We start from the raw sequence: 23,374 nt of genomic DNA, 5'->3' as shown, positions 1-23,374 counted from the left end.
GGGCTGGAGATGGAGGAGCTAGAGCCTGCACAGAGTTTCAGGTGGGACTTCCTCTCTATTCAATGGCATAATCATCCCTTCAGGGATGGGATCAGATACCAAATTGCTGATGCTAAAGTTCTGAGGATCAGGCTCAAGCTAGCTCTGCTCCTTTTAAATGTGTGTTTTACCCTTCTCCCTGCACCAGGACCTTGAAGAGGAGTGCTAAAGCAAGTGGGACTCATGATCTACTAAGATCATGGGCTTTGCTTATCTAAGTACCTGTATCTCCACTCAGATGCAGCCCACAATCACGTCTTTTTCCTGGTCATAGCCATCCCAGATCTAATGCTTTGCTATGGTGTGGAGTGAGCAAGGTGGAGCATTCTCTCAACCACTGGTCATGTAGGGAGATGGTAACAGGAAACCTAAAAGCTGCTAGGGCAGAACTCTCTCCACCTAGCACGGGGGCAAGACAGTACTTATGCATTTCTCACAATTGGAGTTTAAGCTTCTCTCATCTTTCTATCTCTTCCAGCAGTTCTCCAACCAGCCAGGGGAAAAGGGATACCAGGACCGGGAAAACTAGTGTGTTGCTTGGCCTGCTCCCTCCCCAGGGTGGGCATCCATTTGTGTGCTCTTCCTTTTCCTCTGAGTTCCCACCCAGGGACACAGATTCCTACCTAATTGTTTTTATTCCCGTTCTACCCAATTATGTGTATATCTTTCTTACAGACTTGATTGTACAGGAGTCCTTTTGTCAGTTTCCAGCTAGTTTTTATTGAGAAATTGCCTCATGTAGATGTTTTTTGATGTGTTTGTTAGAGACAATGAGCTTCACATCCTTTTACTCTGCCATCTTGATCTCTCTCAGAATATTTTATAATGGTAGCACCAAGAGAATTTGCTTGACTTGGATATGTAAAATATATGTCTGGGTTAATTAGTTTGAGCGTTCAAAAATATTTTTCTAAAATGATATCACAAATTACATCAACTCCAAGTCTATACTTGACCAAACAAAGAAAAATCCTAGACCTGCTTCTCCCTCAAAAATGATCCCAAGCCCCAGGTATAGTTTTAGTGATTGCTTATCTTTTCTAATGCTCTCAATGTTCATTACTGGTACCATTATGCAGTTGAATCCCTTTCAAAGTCAGCAAAGTTCACAACTGCTGCTATATGACTGGCAGCTCTTCCTTAACTACATCCCTACCACTTCCATGGTTGCCACTCTTTTGAATTAAGTTTTTTACTTAATTATCCTTTACACTGTACAGGCTATTCTAAAAATCCCTCAGATTCTTTTCAAATGGGGGCCACCCTATATCCCCATTCATGACAAAGTCTCCACATTTACTTTTCCAGATTTCCTTTTGTGAATATTTATTCTGGATCCTAGAGTGCTTAATACAGTCACTTATAGGAAATGTCATAATTCTAGAAACATATAAATGATTCTTCCCTTGTGTTGGTGGAGGAAGCTTCCTTGGATTCCATCTTCTGTGTTTCCATGCATTGTCAAATGAGGCCGAGATGGAGTTTACATTAGAAAGCCCTTTAAGCAAGACTTGAGTGAGAGGAAGAGATGAGAAAAATTGATTTGTTGAACCCCTACTTCAGATTAGGCACTGGAATTATATTTTATCAATACAATGAAAAGTGTTAAGATGAAAAACTGAAAATTAAATAAGTAATGAAATATCATTATATTAGGAAGTTTGTGTGAAAATAGTGTAAGTTCACTTTCAGTATAAACAAATAGCTCTAAGGAGACTAAGGGCAATAGTTATCTCTTAACTGGACAAATCAGCTCAAATTTTCATATGCCTGATGCCTGCAAGGATAATGCCACCTGATAGTTGATTCATGCTTTCTGATGTGAGTAGAATGAGGTGTGATCAGACAGCAGAAGCAAGAAAACCTCAGGGTTCACAGGAGAAGGGGAGGATGCTCTTCTTTTGTACCTCCTCTGTCAAGCAAAGCCTTACTGGTTGCTGCTGGGCACTGCTCTGAAAGGTAGGGAGAGAAGTCCACTAAAGGCAGGATCCGATGCCTTTGTGTCCTCCCCTGGTGTGATATTGTGATTTATAACAGAAAATTTATATTTGATCTTCATCACAGTTCCCGACAAAGCTTTGCTCAAGTTATTTCAACTGAAAACAATGCACAACCTAAAAGTTGAGAATTATGTTTTATTTGGCAGACATTCTAAGGACATTAAGCCTGCAGGATAGGACTCTCAGATCACTCTGAGAGACTTCTCTGAAGAGGCAAACAGGGGGAGCCAGGGTATACAGTAGTTTTTGCAACAAAGACCAGGTAGTTGGAACATCAAAAGATTACTGTTATTTGAAGAAAACCAAATGTCCCAAGTTAAGCTATAACAAATCTAGACAGTGTATTAAAAAGCAGAGACATTAGTTTGCTGACAAATGTCCAAAAAGTCAAAGCTATGGTTTCTCCAGTAGTCATGTATGGATGTGAAAGTTGGGCCATAAAAAAAGTTGAGAGCCGAAGAATTGATGCTTTCGAACTGTGGTGTCGGAGAAGGCTCTTGAGAGTCCCTTGGACTGCAAGGAAATCAGACCAGTCAATCCTAAAGGAAATCAGCTCCGAATATTCATTGGAAGAACTGAAGCTGAAGCTGAAGGTCCAAAATTTTGGCCACCTGATGCAAAGAGCCAACTCATTGGAAAAGACCCTGATGCTGGGAAATATAGAAGGCAGGAGGAGAAGGGCATTACCAAGGATGAGATAGTTGGATAGCATCACTGGCTCATTGGATATGAGTTTGAGCAAGCTCTGGGAGATGGTGAAGGACAGGGAAGCCTGGTGTGCTGCAGTTAACGGAGTCACAAAGTGTCAGATACAACTGAGTGACTGAACAATAACAAGGAATATTGCATTTTTTACATATAGAAAAGATTCAGAAGTGTAGGCTCACTGAAATTATTCCTTTGATATCCATGTCAGCTATTTGGGATCAGTATCCTGTACTTTCTTATCCTGAGTCTCTTCAAGTTGCAACATCAGGGATGGTTACAGCAGTTGCCTGCTCTATGGCAGGCATCCAGTTTCCATCTTGAGTGCTCTCAGAGCTCACCTTTGGGGAGGCAGTAATGTGATGGGTTGATGACTGCAAACATCCTTTATTTACTGATATCACAGGCAATATTTTTCATTCACTGTTATAAGAGCAGTAGAAGCATCTTTTATTCTAAATGCAGTAACTCTGGGTAGGCTGCTGGATGAGGGATGGCTGCCAGAAAGATAAAGCCACAATTAGAAGTCTGTCACTTTTTACCCTTCCTGTGCCAATTATCCTCCAGAGAGGGAAGAGGAGCTGGAAATGGAGTTAATAGAAGACAGTGCCTATGTGAGAAAGCCTCCATAAAATCCCAATAGGATGGGGTTTGAAGAGCTTTCAGGTTGGTGAACATATCCACATACCAGGAAGACATACCCAAACTCCATAGACACAGAAGCTCCTGCACTCACGACCCACTCAGACTTCACCTGGATGTTCACCTGTATCTTTTATCATATCTTTTAATAAACTGGTAAACATTAGTGAGTGTTCCCTGAGTTCTGTGAGCTGTTCTAGCAAATTAATTGGACCCAAGGAGTCTATGGAAATTTCCAGTTTCCATTACCTGGACCCATGGAGATTTCCAATTTTTAGCTGATTCAGAGAGAAGCTGAGGGTCACCTGGGGACCTAGTGATCTCAGATGGCAGTGGGGTGGCTGTGGCCTGCAGAAGCTCAAAGCAGGATCTCAGTTTCCCTAGCCCAGGTGACAGGAGTAAAAGCACTGAATCCCAGCCACTAGACCACTAGGGACTAGCAGCTAGGAGTAGGTCCCTGGTTCTTTATTTGCAGGAATTCAGCAAGGAGATGAAAAGTAGTGAAACAAGCATTTACTAGAAGAAAGAAAGTATATGTGGACAGACAATGGGCAGGTACAGAGACAGAGCTGTGCATCTTTATGATAGTTTGAATCACTTATAAGGGGGCAGTTCTCGATTTCCTTTGAGCACTCATCATGCTTTGTCTGGCTCTGAGTCCTTATTTAGTCTGACTCACATTTGAGTCCCTCCCCTGGGTATATACAGTGATCTCTAGGAAGTTGACAGAGCATATTATGGTCTGGTGCCCCCTTCTTTCTCTGACCCCTGAGGAATCTTTCTGTACATGTGTAGTTTGGGAGGTTTCCTTGATCTCAAGAATGAGAAATATGTGGTCTCTTTATTTTTTATTCAAGGACTCAGCTCCTCCTTGCTTCTGCTGTTAATCTTATCATGGAGAATCTGTTCACAGGTGACAGATTCCAGCAGCTCATTCTGGGGCCCAGCTATCTCCTGCCTTACTATTACTTGCAATAGCATCTGAAGCCAGTGGCAGTCTCTGGGACTGAGCCCTTAACCTGTGGGATCTGACACTTTATCCAGGTAGACAGTGTCAGAATTGAGTTAAATTCTAAGACACCAAGCTGGTGTTGCAGAATTGCATGGTGAGGAGAAAACCTTCATGCATCTGGTGTTCAAACAAAGGAAGACTAGATTTACTAACACACCTGATTATCTGATTTTTTTCCTTCTTCTTCTCTTTTTGAACTTCTGATTTTTTTTCTTCTTCTCTTTTTGAACTTCTCCCTAGCTACTTAAAAGAAGTTAAGATACAAGGTCTATTCTATGAAGGAGCTATTTCATGTAAAATGATTATATAATATGAACTAGGCAGAGAGGGAGGAAGTTAGCAGGGCAGATTTGATCAAAGTCCCTTTTGTATCCCATTGTCTCTAGTTACCCCAACAAATATCTGTTGAACAAATATTAACTCTTTTAATCTTCCTGTGAATTACTTTATTTTCCTTTGAAGTCCCAGATGCCTACCTTCTTCTGCTGAGTCCAACATCTCTCTCTCACACACACAAACACACAGATAACACATGTAGGTGTGTGTGCTCAGTCACTCAGTTGTGTCTGACTCTTTGTGACCCCCTGGACTGTAGCCTGCCAGGCTCCTCTGTCCACAGAATTTTCAAGGCAAGAATACTGGAGTAGATTGCCATTTCCTTCTACAGGGGATCTTCCCAATCCAGGGATTGAACTCAAGTCTCTTGCATCTCCTGCACTGGCAGATGTATTCTTTACCACTGTGCCACTGGGGAAGTCATATATACACATATATGCATACATATCTCACCTTGCCTTAGAGTCTTTAGAATCTCTCATACTTAGGTTAATCCCCAACATATGCATTAAATTTTCTACTGATCTGCCTTATATCATTTTAATTATTTGACCAGTCAAAAGAACCAAGAGGGGAAGAGGAAAAATGAATGTGCACATTCTGCTGGCAAATCCCACCAGATTTGAGAAGAGGCTAACAGAGTCCCATAAAATAAATATTCTCTCAGCCAAAGATGAACCAGCTGGAAGGAAAGAATCAGGGGGAATTGCCACGCAGAAAAGACCTAGAAGCTGCTCTTCTCTCTGTAATAAATGAATTAGAGATGCATTGGTCCACTCCAGGATTTTTAACCTAAGTTGAAAGTAGGACTGAAATTAGGGTGAAGCAAATGAGACATCAAGATAACAAAATTTAAGCACTCCCCACTTTCAAATTCTCTTGTACCCTAGGATCCTCTTTTACCTCACCCTAGTTTCAGCTCTGTATGGGCCATTAACTCTCTCTAATTATCGCTGGGTAGATCTGGGTGAATTCTTTTCCCATAAATTTATTCAGAATGAGGGTAGACTTTTTCAAATGGAACTTAAGTTAGGAAACTGGAAGGAAAAAAAGAGCAAAAAAGTTTAGAGAAAACATCTTACAAAAAAATTAACCAAACACTTAACGAACATTCCTGTTAAAAGCAAACATTTCTGGAGATTGAGATAAGACTGAGTGAGAAATGAAACCAAAAGTCTGATCTAAGTACTGGGAGTTGACCTGAGTAACAGGAGGCAGCTGTGTGGTGGAATAAATTTGTTTATGAGTCTGATTTTTTGAGTCCCTGGGGTTGTTTTACCCCCTTCATTAATTTATACATTTATTGAGCTCTTATGATATGTAGAAAATGTGCTCACACTGTGAGCGAAACTGATGTGGTGCGGTTTCTATGATCTCTGTGCTGAACTGTGGTGTTGAAGAAGACTCTAGAGAGTCCCTTGGACTGCAAGGAGATCTAATCAATCCATCCTAAAGGAAATCAGTCCTGAATGTTCATTGGAAGGACTGATGTTGAAGCTGAAACTCCAATACTTTGGCCACCTGATGCAAAGAGCTGACTCATTTGAAAAGACCCTGATGTTGGGAAAGATGGAAAGCAGGAGGAGAAGGGGATGACAGAGAATGAGATGGTTGAAAGGCATCATCGACTCAATGGACATGAGTTTGAGTAAACTCCAGGATTTGGTGGTGGACAGGGAGGCCTGGCATGCTGCAGTCCATGGGGTTGCAAAGAGTCGGACATGACTGAGTGACTGAACTGAACTGAGCTGAATTGATGATCTCTATTTGCACAACAAAGCAATAGAAAAGACACAAATACTGATACCAGACTCAGCATAAGAGTCCAAAACAATAAACCAAGGAACTGTAAGATGATGGCCCTCATATAGAAATACTCAGGTTCAAATTAAATATAGGAAAGAACACTGCACCTGAAGACCCTCCACTTGATGTCTCTTGTTCTACCAGATTTTATTTTCAAGCCAATTATGTGCTGGAGAGAAATGAATTTATTTTGGAATATCTACTTCATGTCAGGCACTGGGCAAGATTGATTTATCTCATTTTATCTTCATTAAAGGTATGTGAGGCAGATAGTGCTACTGGCACAAATTCATTCAACTACCCAGCTTCTTCTGTTTACTTAGGTTGCTCTCCCCACTCCCAAGACTTAAAAGTAAATATATTTGGTTATTGTTGGATATTGAATTGAAACACTTGCTTACTAGAAAACAGCAATGCTCCTAATTTGAGAGAAAAGAATAGGAAAAGGTAAGTTTTATTGGTAACACACTACACCAGAACCTCATATATACTCTTTGTTCCTCACATCAATTCATTGAAATAGCTACTGATACCTTCACAAACACCAGAGGAAACAAGCTCAGACAGATATGATAATTTCCTTATACAAGTATTATTATAATGAAATAGTTCATGGACAAAGACAGTAATCAACAAAATGAAATGCTTTACATGGAATTTAGGTGTGAAGGAAACAGCCAGAAACAACCTTACTAAAAGCTCTAATATAAAAGGGAACAGTGAAATTATGTCTTTCTTACCATAAACACACAATATGCTTTTAAGAATTTAGCCCTCCGTCTCAAGATGGTGTAATAGAAGGACGTGCACTCATCTCCTCCTGCGAGAGTACCAAAATTGCAACTAGGTGCTGAACAACCAACAGGAGGATGCTGGAATCCACAAAAAAAGGATACCCCATATCCAAAGACAAAGAAGGGAGACATAGGGAGACAGTAGAAGGGGCATGATCATGATAAAATCAAATCCCATACTACTGGCTAGGTGACCCACAGACTGGAGAACAATAATACCAAAGAGGTTCTCGAACTGTGGTGAAGATTCTGAACCCCACCTCAGGCTTCAGAGCCTGGGGATCCAACAAAGGCACTCGGAATCCCCAGGGACTCTGGCCTTGAAGGTCAGCAGGATTTGATTATAGGCCTTACAGAGGACTGAAGGAAACGGAGACACCAGTCTTAGAAGGCAAAAGCAAAATTTTGTGCACACCAAGACCCAGAGGGGAGCAGTGACCCCACAGGAGAATGAACCAAAACTACCTGCTAGTGATGGAGGGCCTCCTGTGGAGGTATGAGTCGGCAGGGTCTCATTACAGGGATGGAGGCACTGGAAGGTACCTCTTGGCGTAAAAACCCTCTTGGAGTTTGCCATTAACCCTACCATAGTGCCCATAGTCAACAGGGCTGGATCATGCAGGCTAAAAAACTAAAAGGGAGGGACTGAAACCCCATCCATTAGCAGATAATTGGATTAAAGCTTTACTGAAGAAGGCCCTGCCCACCAGAGCAAGACCCTGTTTTTCCCATTGCCAGTCCCTCCCACCAAGAAGCTTACACAAGTCTCTTAGCCTCATTCATTAGAGGGCAGACAGAAGAAGCAAGAAAAAGCACAGTCTCACAGAAGCTAAAACAAAAGCCGTATCACAGAAAGTTAATTCACATTGAAAAAGCAGAAAGCTATGTCTAGAGGAAGGAACAAGATAAAATCCCAGAAAAACAACTAAATGAAGTGGAGATAGGCAACCTTTCAGAAAAAGAATTCCAAATAATAATACTGAAGGTAATCCAGGATCTCAGAAAAAGAATGGAGGCAAAGATTGAGAAGATGCAAGAAATGTTTACCAAAGACCTTAAAGAGCTAAAGAACAAACAAACAGAGATGAATAATACACTAGAAGGAATTCATAACAGAATAACTGAGGTAGAAGAATGGAAAAATGACCTGGAGGACAGAATGCTGGAAATGATTACCACAGAACAAAATATACAAAAAAGAATGTAAAGAAACGAAGACAGCCTAAGTGATTCCTGGGGCAACATTAAACACACCAACATTTGCATTAAAGGAATCCCAGAAGGAGAAGAGAGAGAAAGGACCTGAGAAAATATTTGAAGAGGCAATAGCTGAAAATTTTCCAAACTATTTCCAAAGGAAATAGTCAACCAAGTTCAGGAAGCACAGAGAATCCCAGGAAGGATAAATCCAAGAATGGACACACCGAGACCCTTAGTAATCAAACTGACAAAAATTAAAGGCAGATATAAAATACTAAAAACAACAAGTGAAAAATAGCAAATAACATAGAAGGGAACTCCCTTTTATCAGCTGATTTCTCAACAGAAACTCTACAAGCCAGAAGGGAATGGCATAACATATTTAAAGTGATGAAAGGGAGGAACCTACAACCAAAAATACTCTACCCAGAAAGACTCTCCTTCAGATTTGATGGAGAAATCAAAAGCTTTCCAGACAAGCAAAAGTTAAGAGAATTCAGTACCACCAAACCAGCTTTACAACAAATGCTGAAGGAACTTCTTTAGGCAGGAAACACAAGAGAAGGAAAATACCTACAGAAAATAAACCCAAAACAATTAAGAAAATGGTAATAGGATCATAGATATCAGTAATTACCTTAAATGTAAATGGATTAAATGCACCAACTATAAGATGTAGACTACCTGGGTGAATGAAAGCATGTGCATGTGTGCACTTCCAATTACCACATCACTCTGCTTGACTCCCTCAATTGTATATAATTATTTTATTTTGTTAAGTTATTCATATTCCCATTATGGCCTGCAATTGTAACTATCTTTTATTTTTTATCTGACTATTGAGTGTGAAAATTGATCAACATCTTTTACTATTTAACTATGTACTTTACTATGTAACTATTATTCATTTAATACCATTGTATCATGATGGGTCACCAGAAAGATAATAGAACTCTATATCACCAAAACAGAAAATCTTGTAATCACTTTGTAAAATCCAGTTGCAAATTGGAATCATCTTGAAATTTTTTGAAAAATACAAATGCTCAGGTATTGTTTTTCTTCTCCAGAGCTCCAGATACATTTATAATGAGCAGTCGTGTTTAAAAACAACTGGACTATATGCTAATCTTTTACTTATCTCATTTATTTCAGTTTTTCTATTTCATATTCAGTGTTCCCGTTTCATTTAGCTTATGTTCTCTAATTTATCCATTTCTATTTTTTTTATGTTGTTTCTCAAGACTTTATCAAGTGTAGTAGAAAAGCTTTTGCATACACATTTTTATATAGAAATATGTATATATATATTATAAAACTTATGAATTTTTGCCTAATTAAAAACAATTATGACATTTTGATTCCATTTGTTTGACTTTATGTGAACTGAATGCTAGATTTCTAATTAAAAGATAGATATGTAACAAGCAACAGGTTTATTGTATAGCATAGGGAACTATAGTCAATGTCTTGCAATAACCTATGATGGAAAGTAATTTCAAAAATAATATATGTGTACTTATATAACCTTGCTGTGCACCTGAAACATTGTAAGTCGAATATACTTCAATAGAATAAATATATTTTAAAATATATATATATGTCTAAAAAAGATAAGTACTAAGGCTGTAATTTATAAATGATAAATATAGTTGACATTGCCAGATATCATATATAAAATTGCTGTGAGAGTAAATCCAACGAGTTCTCATCACAAGAATAAAATGTTTCTCTACTTTTCTATTTTTCCTATTTTATATCTTTATGAGATGACATTCACTAAACTTATTATGATATCACTTCATGATATATATAAATCAAACTATTATTCTATATACCTTAAACTTGTATGTCAATTATATTTCAAAAAACTTGAAGGAAAAGAAACCAAATAAAAAAGAGTTTAGCTCACTAATTTTTTAATTTTTCTTTAGTTATTTATTGGTTGTTCTAGGTCTTCACTGCTTCAAGGGCTTTCTCTAGCTACAGCAAGCAAGAGCTACTCTGTAGTTGTGGTGCTTGGGCTTCTCATTGAGGTGGCTTCTTTTGTTGCAGAGTATGAGCTCTAGAGTGCATGGTCTTCAAAATTTGTGGCACACAGTCTCAGCTCTTGGGCTGCAGAGTGCAGGCTCAGTAGTTGCCACACATGGGCCTAGCAGCCCCAAGGCATGTGGAATCTTCCCAGACCACAGATCAAACCCATGTCCCCTGCTTTGGCAGGTGAATCCTTCACCACTGGGCAATCAATAAAGTCCTTTAGATCACTTTAGTGTTGAATCATTATATCAGCTGATACAATATTAGAAACTTTGTTAACTTTCAAATCAAGCATGAGAAAAACAGGAATGCTAGCAAAAGGATATTTTGTAGGAAATAAAAATTAACAAGTTTCATTAGCACTGGGACCATGTTTTTCTGTTTGTCCTTAGGTAACTTAAGAACTAGAAGAGTAAAGCTGTTAAAGAACTTTAAGCAGTTTCCCTGAGGAAGACACTCTAATATGCCTATGTCTCTTCTCCCAGATTCTTCTGCTCTCTGGTTTCTGCCATGTTCATTATTTTGTGCTCACCCTGTGTGTGCTTGCTTAGTCACTCAGTTGTGTCTAACTCCTTGCAACCCTTTGGACTGTAGTCTGCCAGGCTGCTCTGTCCATGGGATTCTCTTTACCCCCACCAGTGATACACATCATCCGCTCGCGCGCGCGCACACACACACACACACACACACACACACACACACATCTTCTACGCAGTAATTTTAATACCACAGTCCATGAAATTCTCCAGGGAAGAATACTGGAATGGGTAACAATTCCCTTCTCCAGGGGATCTTCCCAACCCAGGAATCAAACTTGGGTCTCCTGCATTGCAGGCAGATTCTTTACCATGTGAGCCCCCAGGGAAGTCCTCCTTTTAATCAGCTGAATTTTTTAAAGAAAAAACAAACCACAAAGTCAAATGAAACCAGTGTTAAAAACAAGAGAACAGGCCCCAAATGGCATGGCTTACAATAAGCACCACCTCACCAAACTAATACTTAATACTTAATAATAGTTTATGTACTGAGTAAGATTTTATTATAACAGAATTTAATTAGAGTTCTGGCCTTTCCCAGGAACGAATTTTAAACTAGTTAATCAGAATTGCCTGATCAGTACTAGTGAGGTGATCTGCCTGATAGACCCTTAGTATCCCCTAAAGAAAAGTGGCCTTGCCAAAACTAAACTACTTTTTGCTAGTGTCACTTGCATGTCACACTCCCTTCTGCCTGTAAAAGTCTTCCATTTTGTACAGCTTCTTGGAGCTCCTTTCATCTGCTAGATGAGATGTCTCATTCATTAATCATTTAATAAAGACAATTAGACCTTTAAAATGTAGCCAGTTGGGTTTTGGTGTTTTTGTTTGTTTGTTGTTTATACCATTGAAATAAAACTTCTTTAAAATGTTGTGTTAGTTTCTGTTGTACGAAGATGTGACTCAACTATATGTATACATATATCCCCTCCCTCTTGGACTGCTCTCCCACCCCACGCCCCTACCACCATCCTACCCATCTAGATCATCACAGAGCACTGATCTGAGGGTTCCTGTGCTTTATAACAGGTTCCCATTAGCTATCTATTTTACACATTAGTGTATATATGTCAATCCTAATCTTCCACACCCGTAACACTAATTTATCACCTCCTACTCAGACGATAAATTCAGGCTCCTCTACCACAGAGATGTAAGTCGACAGTCCACCAGATGTGAGTCAGCAAACTACCAGACTCAGGAAGGAACCTACTCTACTATCTCTAATCTCCCTGCAACAACCTGAAGATAGGAGCCTGGCATTAAGGAGGCAGGTAGGTGAAAAAAAAGGAGGGAAATGAGGTAGACAAAGAGATACAGGATAGACTCAGAAACTAAAAGAGAACTCAGAACTTGAAGGAAAAAAGCATAGGGAACAGTCAGAGACATAGATTAAGGCATGCTAAAACACAAATATGAAGCTGGCATTCTCATTGTTGTAATAGCTACAAATGTGTAGAAAAGGGATTATATTATCTAATTCAATGAAGAAAAGTTTGGAAACTTGCATTAACAAATAGAAATAAACCTAGACTTAGCAAAAAGAGATTATATGAAAGGATTATTGCCATAAGGGGAAAGAAACTATTGCAACAGGGAAAACAATGCAACCATAAAGTAGTAGGCATCTCAAAGGCCAGGCAGAAGGACTTTTCTTTAGTGGGGATGGGTCAATGATGCTAGAAAGAACACAGTAAGTGGGAGTGCGGTAATCAGGGAATGTTTTAATCTTGGGAAGGATCATCAAGGACGAGTTGGACCCTAGGTCAGGAGGAGAGTGGGTCAAATTTCAGGGACCTAAAGAAAGGAGATAAACTTAATTTTTCTTTAGTTACATTTTCAATCGATCAGTGGGGACAAAGATCTCACCTAATCTTTCATGAGGCAAAAATGGGAATTTGAAGGGTCAGTCTCTGACCTCATTACAAGTAAAAAAGAAAAACATGGACGAGTCTTATCTAAGTCATACAGGGAAGGGTGGGTGCTTCCCAGAACCAAAAAGAGTGGATGTATTTTTTTAACCAACAGTGCTTTCCAGGAATAAAGGACTCAGGAAAATTTTTATACTGTTATTATGATTCATATAAGTGGCATGTGCTATGGTAAGCACAGAGAAGAGAGGAACTAACTCAACCATAAAGATTAATGGAAGGCTTCACAAATAAGGAGAAACAATTTGGGTTAGCAGTATAGCATCCTGGGAACACTCACATAATATATTATAGAAGAGGAAAAAATTTTCTCTTCTTTCCCTCTAGATTTTTTGGCTGGCTTAATAACTAAATCGATATAAGATGGATTAACAGGAGGAGATCAAATTTAATTACATACTTACAGGAGCCCCACAAAGACATGAAGACCAAAAGGCAATCAGATGCTTGAGATTTATATGCTATCTGAACCAAAGAGGTGAGTGTAGAGGCCTGGGGCTTCAAAGAGTAGGAAGGTAATTCACAGGAAGTTGAGAAGGCAAATATTTGGCAAACAAATGCTTTTCATGTGATGCAGATAAGTATTTCTTTATCTAATTTTTAAATTTAATTTAAATAGAAGATCATTACAATATTGTGATGGTTTCTGCCATACAGCAATGTGAATCTTTCTGATGTAAACAGCTACCTCTGAAAATAATTCTCTTTCTGGTACAGGCCCTCTGCATAACTTCTTTTAGGCAGATAAGGGAGAGGTAAAATGCTTTTCCTGAATCTGCTAGGTCTTAATTGCCTTCAGGCAAGATAATCCACATGATGAAGTAACAGATTTGGGGGTCACTTTTTCTGCTCTGCCTCAACATACAGGGTTAAGAAAACTATGAGAAAAGATGATAGGGTATAGTTTCTAAGGGAAGAAAGTGAACTAGAATGTAGGAAAATGAAAATAAATGGTGTGAAAGGAACTGGGTGGACTATAACCAGATTATGAGAGGTCCTGAATACCAAGCCCAAGCCCAAGTAAATTAATGGAATTATTAACCAAAGTTAATGTATCTATAAGTAATGTAGTTTATAGATTTATTTACTCTTTAACCTCTACTGTTTATTCTATGAGTAACAATATTGTCATTGTCTAAATAGATTTATTATTATGTACAACATTTGATGTATATGTTCATTATGAAGAATCAGGTCATGCTTCAGCTCTCAGGTCTGTTCTTCTATTGTTTCTTTGAAAAAATTTCTCCAATATTCTTTCTATTCTCTTCTTTTAGAAATCATATTAGAGTCAGTCATATGTTGGTTGCACTTCTGAATCTAGTATTCACGTCTCCTTAAAAAGTTTTATAGCTCTTTATAGCACTTTCCATTTCTTTACTCTTAGAAGCTAAATTCTGAAAAATCCCCCAGTTGACCATTCTAGCATAGTAAACCTTCATATATATTCATTCAGATACTCAGACAAAAAGAATGCTTCTGTTGGAAACTAGGGAGTAAAAGTCAAATGAGATATTGAAAGGTTGTTACTGAACGATAAGACACCGGGATTCTTGACCTTCGGAGGAGACGAATTCAATCCGGGGCCAGAGACGAGGCTGGATGGCTCAGAGTTTTTGTGTAATAAAGTTTTATTAAAGTATAAAGGAGATAGAGAAAGCTTCTGACATAGGCATCAGAAGGGGGCAGAAAGAGTACCCCCTGCTGGTCTTCAGCTGGATGTTATATAGTCACTAGCAGTCTGTTAATGAAAAGAAAGGAATGTCTTAAAACTCAGAATGGCACCAGGCCCCTCATCCATAAGTTGCATTTTGTGATAATCTTGACACCAGGTAATTCATCCCAGGCCGTAAAACGATTGACTTGAATTTTGTAGAAGGGCAGATTACCAAACAAACAGTTTCATTTACATAGATTAGGGGAACAATATCTGAGTATAACATACTGGTCTGTCAAGTAGTTTCTGAGCCATTTGGTGGAACTTACAGAGTCTGCGGTAAAAGCATAGCACATTAACATAGCTTAAGACAAATATTTCCATAAGAAAAAATGTATTGGTTAACTTAAGTTTTGAAAATAGTTAGCTTCAGGTGAAACCAGGTGTCATGGCAACACAGCATTTTAAGAGAAACCTCCTTTTAAATTTGTATAGAGAAGGGGAAAAAAAATCTCTAGTTTGTTTCCTCCTGCCACTTAAGAGAGATAAAAATGTCTGACACTTGCTACCTATTTCCTCCGTTTGGAGACCCCTGGGCTTCCTGCCTGTTACCCTCTCATTCCCCCCTTTTCTTTTAGTAGAATTATGTTGCCTCGGGAAAAGGGGCATCGTTCTCGTTCCATAACTGCTTCCAAGCTGACAAGGGGCGTTGTCCCTAAATTGGTGAGGCAACATATTCTCCTAATCCTCATACTGAGGATGTCTGATCCAGGGGCCCCAAATAGTAGTGGGAAGAAGCCGCAGGCCTCTACCCTCACCTCTTTGGTTCAGAGAGCATATAAATCTCAAGCATCTGATTGCCTTTTGGTCTTCATGTCTTTGTGGGGCTCCTGTAAGTATGTAATTAAATTTGATCTCCTCCTGTTAATCCATCTTATATCGATTTAGTTATTAAGCCAGCCAAAAAATCTAGAGGGAAAGAAGAGAAATTTTTTCCTCTTCTATAATATATTATGTGAGTGTTCCCAGGATGCTATACTGCTAACCCAAATTGTTTCTCCTTATTTGTGAAGCCTTCCATTAATCTTTATGGTTGAGTTAGTTCCTCTCTTCTCTGTGCTTACCATAGCACATGCCACTTATATGAATCATAATAACAGTATAAAAATTTTCCTGAGTCCTTTATTCCTGGAAAGCACTGTTGGTTAAAAAAATACATCCACTCTTTTTGGTTCTGGGAAGCACCCACCCTTCCCTGTATGACTTAGATAAGACTCATCCATGTTTTTCTTTTTTACTTGTAATGAGGTCAGAGACTGACCCTTCAAAGGCATCTGTAGTGAGGGGGTTTCATAAAGGTTTCTTTTTTGGCTTGAGAGTCAGCTAACAGGTTACCTGTGGCTATTTCACTCCCATCCCTGTTGTGCCCTTTGCAATGCATAACCGCCACTTCTTTAGGACAATATATAGCAGTTAAAAGTCTCTCGATCTCTCTGAAATGCTTAATCAGTTCTCCTGTTGCTGTTTTAAACTGTCTTTCTTCCCATATTGCAGCATGAGCATGTAAAGTCAAATAAGCATACTTAGAATCAGTGTAGATATTTACTCGCTGCCCTTTGTTTAACTCTAGAGCTCAGGTTAGAGCCACAAGCTCCGCTAACTGGGCACTGGTTCCCTGGGGCAGAGATTTTGCTTCTAAAACCTGTTCAGGAGTCACCAAGGCATAACCTGCTTTACGCTTTCCATCCCAAACAAAAGAGCTGCCATCTGTAAATATTTCTGTGTCAGGATTGTCTAATGGGGTATCCATTAGATCCTCCCGAGCTGCATAGTTTAAAGTTAGGAATTGGGAAAATTATGATCAGATGTTTCATTTTCCTTCTCAGGAAGGAAAGTGGCAGGATTTAAATTTCCACAAACTTTAAGCTTAGCTATTGGTCCTTCTAACAACAATGACTGATATTTAAGAAGTCTACTGTCTGTCATCCAAATATTAACATTAGAATTTAAGATTCCACTCACATAATGAGAAGTCAATACAGTAAGGTTTCATCCATTAGTTATTTTTAAAGTTTCAAGTGCTAATAAAGCCATCGCCCCAATTACTCTTAGGCAGTGGGGCCACCCACGTGCAATTACATCTAATTCTTTGCTTAGAAAAGCGATAGGTTGCTGGTGAGGCCCTTGGGATTGTGTCAAAACTCCCAAGGCCATACCTTTTCTTTCAGTGACAAACAAGTTAAATTCTGACCCTGTGGGCAAGCTCAAACTGGGAGCTTGCAGGAGAGCAGTCTGAAGAACCTTAAAAGCCTTTTGAGTATCTGGAGACCAAATCAGTTTGTCGGTTTGGTCCTGCTGAATTTCAGCTATAAGTTTATATAAAGGCCGGGCAAGTTCCCCATAGCCCGGAAACCAAATAGGACAGTAGCCTGTGATTCCCAAAAATCCTCTCAATTGTCTTAAAGTCATAGGTAGGGGATGATTTAGTATAGGTTTAATTCTCTCAGGGCCTATGACCCTAGTCCCTTCTGATATGATTAGGCCCAGATATCTAACAGATATCTAACAGACAAAGCTGGACCTTTTCTCTTGTAATGATGCCTTGTAACCACAGCCTGCCAGAAAGTTTAAGAAATCTTTTGAGACTCATGAACAAGTTTCTTCTGTCTCAGCACAGAGCAAAATATCATCTACGGCTTCCAGGCTATTAAAGTTTTGTAGATCCCATGACAAACTTTGTCCAAACAAGTGAGGACTGTCTCGAAATCCCTGGGGTAAAACTGTCCAGGTTAACTGAGAAGCTGGCTGCGTAGGGTCTTCAAAGGCAAATAGAAATTGACTTTCCTCCGCCAAAAGCACTGAATAGAAGACATATTTCAAATCAATAACTGAGAAATATTTGGCTCATTCAGGAATTTCAGACAATAGAGTGTAAGGATTAAGTACCACTGGGTGTAAAGGAACCACAGCCTCATTTATTATTCATAAATCTTGAACTAGTCTCCATTTACCATTTGATTTCTTTACACCCAAAATGGGAGTGTTGCATGAACTGTTACAGGGAATTAATAGTCCCTGCTCCTTTAAATTTTCGATGATGGGTTTTAACCCTTCCTTAACCTCAGGTTTCAGTGGATACTGCTTCTTATATGGAAATAAGTGTGGGTCTTTGAGCTTGACAACTACAGGAATAGCATTTTGTGCTCGACCCACAGATTTTCCATCAGCCCATACTCTAGGATTTACATTTTGTTCAACTAAAGGGAGAGAAAGGGAGGGCTCCAGATTCATGAAAACAGAGGCATGGACCTTGCTCAGTATATCCCTCCCCAAAAGGGGTGAGGGTGATTCTGGCATGATTGGGAACTCGTGTGAAAATAGCACAGAATCCCAGTTGCACAATAGAGAATAACTGAAATAATATCTTTTGGCTCGTCCAAACAGTCGCATTACGGAAGCAGATGGGGAAGAAAGTGGATCAGGGGCTTCAGTAAGCACGGAATAATTGCCCCAGTATCTAAAAGGAAATGGACGGATTGGCCTCCCACAATTATCAATACCTGGGGTTCCTCGAGTGTAATTAGGACGGGAGCTTGTGTGGGGACCCCCGGGCGCCTTCAGTCCTGGTTGTCTTGAGAGTCCGACCCCTGAAACCTAAACCTCTGGGGGCAGTCTCTCCTCCAGTGTGGTCCCTTGCAGACCGGACAGGGAGCCTGGGGCAGCTTAGATGCCTCAGGGCAATCCCGCTTAAGATGCCCCTCCTTTCCACAGCAAAAGCAAGCCCATCCCTTTTCACCTGGGTCCCTCTGGGCATTTTTCTCAGGCTATTTAAGAACAGTTTTCATAGCCATTGCGAGGGTTTCCACCTTTTCCTTTGTCTTTCTCTGCCTTTCTTTATTTTCCTCATATTCCCTTGCGTAATAGACTGTCTGAGTCAGTTGTAACAGATTATCTAAAGACTGATTTGTGCAAAGACAGAAATATAGATCAATGGAACAGAATAGAAAGCCCAGAGATAAATCCACGAACCTATGGACACCTTATCTTTGACAAAGGAGGCAAGGATATACAATGGAAAAAAGACAATCTCTTTTTTTTTTTTTTTTAATTTTTTTTTTAATAAAATATTATTTTATTAGTTGGAGACCAATCACTTCACAACATTTCAGTGGTTTTTGTCATACACTGACATGAATCAGCCATAGAGCTACACGTATTCCCCATCCCGATCCCCCCTCCCACCTCCCTCTCCACCCGACTCCTCAGGGTCCTCCCAGTGCACCAGGCCCGAGCACTTGACTCATGCATCCCACCTGGGCTGGTGGTCTGTTTCATCATAGATAATATACATGCTGTTCTTTCAAAACATCCCACCCTCACGTTCTCCCCCAGAGTTCAAAAGTCTGTTCCGTACTTCTGTGTCTCTTTTTCTGTTTTGCATATAGGGTTATCGTTACCATCTTTCTAAATTCTGCATATATGTGTTAGTATGCTGTAATGTTCTTTATCTTTCTGGCTTACTTCTCTCTGTATAATGGGCTCCAGTTTCATCCATCTCATTAGAACTGATTCAAATGAATTCTTTTTAATGACTGAGTAATATTCCATGGTGTATATGTACCATAGCTTCCTTATCCATTCATCTGCTGATGGGCATCTAGGCTGCTTCCATGTCCTGGCTATTATAAACAGTGCTGCGATGAACATTGGGGTGCACGTGTCTCTTTCAGATCTGGATTCCTCAGTGTGTATGCCCAGAAGTGGTATTGCTGGGTCATATGGTAGTTCTATTTCCAGTTTTTTAAGAAATCTCCACACTGTTTTCCATAGTGGCTGTACTAGTTTGCATTCCCACCAACAGTGTAAGAGGGTTCCCTTTTCTCCACACCCTCTCCAGCATTTATTGCTTGTAGACTTTTGGATAGCAGCCATCCTGACTGGCGTGTAATGGTACCTCATTTTGGTTTTGATTTGCATTTCTCTGATAATGAGTGATGTGGAGCATCTTTTCATGTGTTTGTTAGCCATCTGTATGTCTTCTCTGGAGAAATGTCTGTTTAGTTCTTTGGCCCATTTTTTGATTGGGTCGTTTATTTTTCTGGAATTGAGCTTCAGGAGTTGCTTGTATATTTTTGAGATTAATCCTTTGTCTGCTTCCTCATTTGCTATTATTTTCTCCCAATCTGAGGGCTGTCTTTTCACCTTACTTATAGTTTCCTTTGTTGTGCAAAAGCTTTTAAGTTTCATTAGGTCCCATTTGTTTATTTTTGCTTTTATTTTCAATATTCTGGGAGGTGGGTCATAGAAGATCTTGCTGTGATTTATGTCGGAGAGTGTTTTGCCTATGTTCTCCTCTAGGAGTTTTATAGTTTCTGGTTTTACATTTAGATCTTTAATCCATTTTGAGTTTATCTTTGTGTATGGTGTTAGGAAGTGTTCTAGTTTCATTCTTTTACAAGTGGTTGACCAGTTTTCCCAGCACCACTTGTTAAAGAGGTTGTCTTTTTTCCATTGTATATCCTTGCCTCCTTTGTCAAAGATAAGCTGTCCATAGGTTTGTAGATTTATCTCTGGGCTTTCTATTCTGTTCCATTGATCTATATTTCTGTCTTTGTGCCAGTACCATACTGTCTTGATGACTGTGGCTTTGTAGTAGAGTCTGAAGTCAGGCAGGGTGATTCCTCCAGTTCCATTCTTCTTTCTCAAGATTACTCTGGCTATTCGAGGTTTTTTGTATTTCCATACAAATTGTGAAATTATTTGTTCTAGTTCTGTGAAAAATACCGTTGGTAGCTTGATAGGGATTGCATTGAATCTATAGATTGCTTTGGGTAGAATAGCCATTTTGACAATATTGATTCTTCCAATCCATGAACACGGTATGTTTCTCCAACTGTTTGTGTCCTCTTTGATTTCTTTCATCAGTGTTTTATAGTTTTCTATGTATAGGTCTTTTGTTTCTTTAGGTAGATATACTCCTAAGTATTTTATTCTTTTTGTTGCAATGGTGAATGGTATTGTTTCCTTAATTTCTCTTTCTGTTTTTTCATTGTTAGTGTATAGGAATGCAAGGGATTTCTGTGTGTTAATTTTATATCCTGCAACTTTACTATATTCATTAATTAGCTCTAGTAATTTTCTGGAAGAGTCTTTAGGGTTTTCTATGTAGAGGATCATGTCATCTGCAAACAGCGAGAGTTTCACTTCTTCTTTTCCTATCTGGATTCCTTTTACTTCTTTTTCTGCTCTGATTGCTGTGGCCAAAACTTCCAACACTATGTTGAATAGTAGTGGTGAGAGTGGGCATCCTTGTCTTGTTCCTGATTTCAGAGGAAATGCTTTCAATTTTTCACCATTGAGGGTGACGCTTGCTGTGGGTTTGTCATATATAGCTTTTATTATGTTGAGGTATGTTCCTTCTATTCCTGCTTTCTGGAGAGTTTTAATCATAAATGAGTGTTGAATTTAAGACAATCTCTTTAACAAATGGTGCTGGGAAAACTGGTCAACCACTTGTAAAAGAATGAAACTAGAACACTTTCTAACACCATACGCAAAAATAAACTCAAAATGGATTAAAGATCTAAATGTAAAACCAGAAACTATAAAACTCCTAGAGGAGAACATAGGCAAAACACTCTCCGACATAAATCACAGCAAGATCTTCTATGACCCACCTCCCAGAATATTGGAAATAAAGCAAAAATAAACAAATGGGACCTAATGAAACTTAAAAGCTTTTGCACAACAAAGGAAACTATAAGTAAGGTGAAAAGACAGCCCTCAGATTGGGAGAAAATAATAGCAAATGAGGAAACAGACAAAGGATTAATCTCAAAAATATACAAGCAACTCCTGAAGCTCAATTCCAGAAAAATAAACGACCCAATCAAAAAATGGGCCAAAGAACTAAACAGACACTTCTCCAGAGAAGACATACAGATGGCTAACAAACACATGAAAAGATGCTCAACATCACTCATTATCAGAGAAATGCAAATCAAAACCACAATGAGGTACCATTACACGCCAGTCAGGATGGCTGCTATCCAAAAGTCTACAAGCAATAAATGCTGGAGAGGGTGTGGAGAAAATGGAACCCTCTTACACTGTTGGTGGGAATGCAAACTAGTACAGCCACTATGGAAAACAGTGTGGAGATTTCTTAAAAAACTGGAAATAGAACTACCATATGACCCAGCAATACCACTTCTGGGCATACACACTGAGGAATCCAGATCTGAAAGAGACACGTGCACCCCAATGTTCATCGCGGCACTGTTTATAATAGCCAGGACATGGACGCAACCTAGATGCCCATCAGCAGATGAATGGATAAGGAAGCTATGGTACATATACACCATGGAATATTACTCAGTCGTTAAAAAGAATTCATTTGAATCAGTTCTAATGAGATGGATGAACCTGGAGCCCATTATACAGAGAGAAGTAAGCCAGAAAGATAAAGAACATTACAGTATACTAACACATATATATGGAATTTAGAAAGATGGTAACGATGGCCCTATATGCAGGGCAGAAGAAGAGACGCAGAAGTACAGAATAGACTTTTGAACTCTGTGGGAGAAGGTGAGGGTGGGATGTTTCGAAAGAACAGCATGTATATTATCTATGGTGAAACAGATCACCAGCCCAGGTGAGATGCATGAGTCAAGTGCTCGGGCCTGGTGCACTGGGAAGACCCAGAGGAATCGGGTGGAGAGGGAGGTGGGATGGGGGACCGGGATGGGGAATATGTGTAATTCTATGGCTGATTCATATCAATGTATGACAAAACCCACTGAAAAATAAAAAAATAAAAAATTTTTTTTAAAAATAAAAATAAAATAGAAAAGCAAAAAAAAAAAAAATAATAATAATAATAAATAAAGACTGATTTGGTCCATACGCCCATTTTAATAGCTTATGGTGGATATCTGGAGCTGACTGAGAAATCTTTTAAGATCACTCTTCCCTCTTCACTTTCAGGATCAATCTCAGTGAACCTGCGAAGGGCTTCTCTCAGTCTATCTAGGAATTTACCAGGAGCTTCCTTCTCCTCCTGTTCTATGTCTGCCAGTTTGCCATAGTTTAAAGGCTTAGAATGCGCCTGCCTGAGCCCTTCAAGAATACATCTGACAAAATGACTCTGATCCCCTCTTCCTTTAGCAGTGTTATAGTCCCAGTCTGGTTCTGTAGCTGGGACTGCCTGACTCCCAGCGAGGGAGGGGGGGCAGTTATCTCATCCTCCCTCTTTCCTACTGATTCATTACCAAGCCATTCATCTCCATAAGCAACCGCTTTTCCCAAAACTCGAGGTTTTGAGTCGGGAGTCAGTGTTTGTCCCAAGATATACATCACATCCTTCCAAGTAAGGTCATAATGCAGAGTAACGCCTTTAAAAGCTCTAATATATTTTTCTGGGCCCTCTAAATAGTCTCCCAGATCCTCCTTAATTCTTTGTATTTATTGATAAGAAAAAGGTTTATTAACTCTCATAGACTGATTATTTCTCTCTGTGGGTACTTCATGAAGAGGCAACAGCTTGTGCGGCTGTCCCTCAGTTTCTCTGGCTGCCCTGCACATATCCCAGGGATAGATTGGAGAAACCTGCTTTTCTTCATCTCTTTGCCTCTTGTCTTCCATCTCATCTCTTACTTCGATGGTCTGAGCTCCTAC

Source organism: Muntiacus reevesi, chromosome 9, assembly GCF_963930625.1.
Source record: "Muntiacus reevesi chromosome 9, mMunRee1.1, whole genome shotgun sequence".
Taxonomy (NCBI): Eukaryota; Metazoa; Chordata; class Mammalia; order Artiodactyla; family Cervidae; genus Muntiacus; species Muntiacus reevesi.
Note: the sequence above shows the minus strand (reverse complement) of the source record.